The sequence below is a fragment of the Molossus molossus genome, unplaced genomic scaffold, assembly GCF_014108415.1.
Source record: "Molossus molossus isolate mMolMol1 unplaced genomic scaffold, mMolMol1.p scaffold_m16_p_1, whole genome shotgun sequence".
NCBI lineage: Eukaryota > Metazoa > Chordata > Mammalia > Chiroptera > Molossidae > Molossus > Molossus molossus.
In genome coordinates, this window is record NW_023425344.1 from 35,294,773 (window position 1) to 35,301,036 (window position 6,264).

The window sequence follows — 6,264 nt, forward strand, 5'->3', positions numbered from 1 at the left end:
ACCCCCTTCAGACCTTTGTTCAAATGTCATCTTCTCTGCAAGGCCTTCCCTGATCATTCTATATAAAACCGCAATCTCACCCACATCCACACTCCCCTGATTTATTTTTCTCCATTGCACTATCATCAGATGGCATACTATACACTTGATTTACGTGTTCATCTTGTCTGCCAGCCATCACTAAAATGTAAGCTCTGTGAGATGAGGTCTTTTAGTCTCTGTTTTTTATGCTATATACCCAATGCCTAGAATGTCTCCTGTATGTAGTAAGTGCTACATAAATAAATTAATAAATGAATGAATGAAAAATATAAATGAATGAATCACTAAAGAAAATGGAGGACATTGCTCTGGTTTCTGACTTTGTGGTTCTAATCCTCAAGTGTTCTGGCCACACTCTATTACTCATCATCAGATGTTATAATACTACCTTCTAATAGCTCTCCATTTTTTTCTTTTTGTTTTTTACTCATGCAAATATTTACAAGATTCCAAAGTCAAAACTATGCCACAAGATAAACTCAATATAAATTATATTCCTATGCCCTTCACTCTGTTTCTTACTTCCCCATTTGGTTACTATTTTTATTGATTTTGTGTTTATTCTTCCATTGTTTCCTTTTGCAAATATAAGCCAATATGTATAATTTGATATGTATACCTCCCTGCTTCTTACAGTAAGTGCCATTGTGAACCAGTTATTCTGGACATAAGTGGAGATATTCCTCTTTCCTTTTTATAGAAGCATAGTCTCTTCCTCTGTGTAACTATAGCATAGTTTCCTCAACTAGTCCCATATAAATAATGTTTCGGTTGCTCTCAGTCTTTTGCTATTACAAATAATGGCATAATAAATAATAAATAGCCTTGTGCATAGGTGGGTTCATAGTTGTGCCAGTTTACTTTTGGAATCGATTTTTAGAAGTGAGATGAATGGATAACCTCCTCTTTTAATTGAGATGCTTTAAATGGTTTTCTATTCATTACCGCCAACAAGTCAAGATTAAGAAGGCCTATCTTAAATCACACTTCTTCTGAGAAAACCTTATGATCCCAGGCAGAAGGAATCTATTTCTATTCCACTAATTCATTCATAGTCATTCTCTCTCTCTCTCTCTCGAAGAAGAAGAAGAAGAAGAAGAAGAAGAAGAAGAAGAAGAAGAAGAAGAAGAAGGAGAAACAAGAGTACAGAGAGGGAAAACACACACACACACATACACACACACACACGCTTCCATTCTTACTTGTCTATATCACTCACGTGGCACTTATCACATGCTGCTTGTATATATCGTTATCTGTGTAAACCTCATCTCCTCAAATGGACAATAAGTTACTGCAGAACAAGGAGCACAGTCTTTATGACCTTTATCATCTCTGGGCCCTAACAGTGTACCTTGAACTAGTAATGATGACCAAATGAATAAATAAGGTAAGTTAAGGCAGCAAGTGATGGTGCCCCATGCAAAAGTATCCTTTTAGAGTTATGCCTCACATGAAATATCTCACTAAATCCCAGGTGAATTAAAAGGTTGAGTGTAAAAAAATTACAAGGAAGTATCCGAAAAAGAAATATATTTATTATTTGTTTAGAGGTCAGTGAAAAGACTGTCCGCACTTTGTGCCATTAAACTAGACTGAAGCAGTAAAACTGAGCCTGCAGCCATCCAGCACATCATTTTGGATCCTCTCTCATAGCTTCTGCCCACATTCTCAGGTACTAATCCTGGATGGTGCCACTGCTGGGCTGGCCCTTCAAGAGACGATAGAATGTTCTTGCCTAAATCTAAGGCTCCAGAGTCAAGCGCATTGCAATAGCCACATGGAAGATCTGGCAACCATGTATTGTTTGTGCTCAGGGAGCACATAAGCTTCTGTGTGGAGGTGGTGATGTTTGCCAGCCTTTTGACTAAGTATAGGTGGAGTTTTGTTTGCTTGGACTTGAGTAGGCTTCACCCACTCTTGGAGGGGAACTTGTGCAACATTATGATGTAGTTCTGAATGCATCCGAGGTGAGAAGTAGCAAAGCATGTTTTTTATCCTGCCTGTTGGAGAGGTTGGAGAAATGCATTGCCTTCTATTAAGCCTGCAATCCCATCTTTGAAAGCAATACACATTCCCCCACTATCCCATAGCATACATACCCTCTCCCTGCCCAGGACGATCATAGTCTACACCATAATCTGACCTGTTGTCAGTGCATGGCAGAATTTTGGTGGTTTTCTCAAAAGCTGTTTACAAATTATACCACACCATAATTTGGATCCAATATTCAAGGACTGAGACAATGCTTAAACAGAACTATTGACAACCGTTTATGATTGAAGACTGCCTAAATACATGGCCACACCTTCTGATCCACTGACCTGGGCCAAAAAACAGGCAATAGTGAAAACTCATGGGGATGGTGGAAAAGAGGAAACAAGTCCTCCAATAGGGCAAGTAAACAACATGCCAACAGAAGAGCAGCTCTATTTGAACTGTGAGCCACACTTCATGTGCAGCTGCCCTGTCTGAAGTAAACCATACTCACTGATAACAGGAGAAACACCTGTGCCATGCCCCACTATTCATCTCTTTCCTGCACTGCCCAACACCCTACCCTCATTTCTCTAGACAAGAGTGCAGATGTGAGATGAGAGCTATCTGGTTTCCAGAAACTTTGGGGAGATGGAATCTGTTTACATATCAACACAATGGTGAACTCCTGTGTATCAGGGAACTTTGCAGATTGGGCCCTAGGCCAGCATATCTGGTTACCAACCTGTCCCAAGGCTAGAAACTCACAACCCTGCCAGGCAACAGTATCACTGGCCCTTTAAATGCAATTGTTTCTCCTACACAACCTGCTACAAAGGGCATAGAGAGGCAATTGCCTGCAACCACTTCATTTCAGTATTTGCCAAAAATCATTCTCTCCTCTACTGTTGAACCCACTGCTCCTTGCTCTCATCTCTACCCCTGGCTCTATGCTTTGTCTTTTGATATCTGCTTCCAGTCTTTTTCAATTGAGGAATCATTCCGTTGTTTTGGGGTGTTTTTTTTCTGTCATCTAGAAACTTAGAACTCTTGCCACCATATTCTGACTTTTAATTTTAAGTCTTCATGCTTTGTTGATTTTGATGGTACTACTGCCCTGGGTAAGAAACTCTCTCTACTAACTTCTGCCCACAAAACTTCTGCAGGCTGGACTAGTCTACCAGCCTTTCCAACAAGAAGCTCAGACGCTGAGGTTTTTCCTTAGCAAACTGCTGACTGTGGGGGCTTCAGGCCTCACCCACCCACCTCTCAAGTACCTAGAGTACTGTCAAGTAAATGGCTACCAGGACGTCTTTTAAGAAGGAGATAGAGGGCCCTAGCCACTTTGGCTCAGCGGTTAGAGCATTGGCCCACGGACTGGAGAGTCCAATGTTCGTTCCCGCTAAGGGCACGCACCACGGTTGCAGTTTGTCCCCGGCCCTGGTTGGGGTTCTGTGGGTGGCAACTAGTTGATATGTCTCTCACATCGATGTTTCTCTTTCTCTGTCTCTTCCTCTCTCTCCCTCCCACTCTATCTGAACAAACAAACAAAAAATGGAAAAATGTCCTTGGGTGAGGATAAATAAAAGAAGAAGAAGAAGGAGATAGAGGAATTGTCTCCCTCCCTATCCCTAAGGAACATGCTGTTTCAGTATGTTGGGAACCAGATGTTTTGAAACTTCAAAACTGGCAAACTTACTCTTAGGGCAAGAGGATTGTCATTGGGTATCATAAAAGCAATAACCCTTGGTCCCCTCAACCCTCAACCCTCATCCCAGATGGTAGCACCTCTTGGAGAACTCCTCTTGGTCATGCACTATTGGGGATTATGAGGGCAAATGCTTGTGTTAGACCACCTGGATTCAAATCCAGCTCTACTGCTTCCTGGCTATGGGATCTGGAAATTATTTAACCTCTCTGTCTTAATTTCCTCATTTGTATCATGGAGATGATACTAATAGAAGCTATCTCAAATAACTATTTTGAGTTTAAAACGAATTGTTAGATATCATTAAAGTGGTCACTAATTGTTAGCTACTATTATTATTGGGCCAATTCAGAGAGATCTGGATATTTACAGAATTAAACTTCTAGACTATGTATAACTATGTTTATATAAGGATGGTGGATAAGAAAGTAAGTTTCTAGGTGTACTTGGGCAAACTGAGTAATTGATGATGCCTTTCAGTCTGTGTAATATTCTGGGAATATCCCAAAGACTCGGGAATGGAATTCTCTACAACTTCCTTGGTAGAAGAATGATTATACAAATATCTCAATGACAGCTTAATTTAATTTAGCCTAATACAAGCCTATATTTACAGTCTACTATCTCTATAGCATCTCTATGTCAATACTCAGAATAATATATTTTAAATCCTAAATCAGATTACCGGGACTTGTCTTATCAATGTGAAGATTTGGATAATTCTTAATGTTTTCTCCCTTTGTTGAATGGTAGGGTCTCTAGAACATCATGAATATTTAGAAGTGGTTCATATTCTACTTTTTCAACTTCACTGTCCTACTGATATACTACTTAAAGAAAGGAGAAAATAACATGTTATTTAACAATCTTAACTTCCCCCTTACCACAAAAAGAGTGGGAAATAAGGTATTGTTTCATTTGGGGCTGAGATAGCAGCCTCCTAAGAGTTCAAGAACCCGTTTACCTCTGCCCTCATCGTAGACCACCGCTACCCTGCATCAGTATAATACATGCCCCTGACAATGTGATAGGGGGCCACCTTCTGGTCAGAGGACTTCCCTAAGGAAGTGATGCCTTAGACATTAACCACAACTAAGATGTGGTTAATGCTGACTGAAAAAATTCTAAGTCCAAATCCTTGACTCCTTCTTTTGCCCCCAAGATTTCAGTTTAGAATCTTTTATGTACCTAGCTAGTCTTTAAAGTTCCTGGGATAGCTTTTTTAAAATTGCATGTGTGATGGCAATAAAGAAGGGGCCCCTTGATAGACTAGAGGGAGGTACATCTGGGGGTAGGATGCTGGTGAGGAATAGGTGAGAGAAGACACAGAGGAAATGACCAGCCAGGTGTGTGTCAGTGGAGATAAAATGGATGTATTGAATAGTAGAGTTTTCTTCAAGAAATTTGATAATTATTTCAATAAATAGAAATATTTCTGTAAGTGCCTAGCAATTTCTAAACTAGTTTGTGCATGTGCATGCACACACACACACACACACACACACACAATCTTGATTTAAGTTTTTAGGATTACTAAATACCTTTAAGCCATTGAGTAATAGTTTTTCATTCTAAATACTTTTAGTGGTTTGTAATATTTTCCACTTGCTCGGGAGTTTCATCAAGAGCTAATAAGCAAGTAGGAGCAAGTTATGGAAAGGGCCACACCTATCTACCTAGAAAAGAAGCAACTGCTTCATTCAGCAACAAGGCAGGCTTATCATAAAAGAAAACACCTGAACAGCAAGTTGGGCTGTGTGCATACTGCAGATGCCTAACTACCAGCTTTACTCCTCATATCTATGTAAGAGAGTCACTTTTTAAAAAACATGCTCTAACATTTGAAAGAGAAGGGTTCTCATGCACTTTAGAATAGAATGTAAATATTCTTGCCCTCATACTTTAATGAGAACCTGAGGCTTTCTCTTCCCAGCAATTCTCAAAGGCTGTTGGCATTCCCAAGTGGAGAATGACCTAGTTTTGAGGATGACATACATAGTGTGACATATTGCACTTCTGGAAGAGGGAAATATACTTAAAGAACAATCATTCAACATTTTGGGGAATTCTACTGTAATGACTCAAGGCACAAGTAACACATTCATATGAAATTTTCTTTTTTTTAATCCTCACCCGAGGACATTTTTCCATTTTTTGTTCAGACAGAGTGGGAAGGAGAGAGAGGAACAGAGAGAGAGAGAGAAACATCGACGTGAAAGGAACACATCGAGTGGCTGCCACCCACACGACCGACCAGGGCCGGGGACAAACTGCAACCGAGGTATGCACCCTTAGCGGGAACCGAACCTGGGTCTCTCAGGACCGCAGGCCGACGCTCTAACCGCTGAGCCAAACTGGCCAGGGCTGAAATTTTCTTTTAGGAGGCTTCATATTGTTATAGGCAGTTAGACAAACATGAGCAAAGTAAGGACAATGGGCCAGATACAGAAATTCACCAGGGCAAAAAGCTTGGATGCCTGGCAAGGGGCAAAACTGAGAAAACAAAAACCTCATCTCTAGGGTAACCTTTCCTCCTT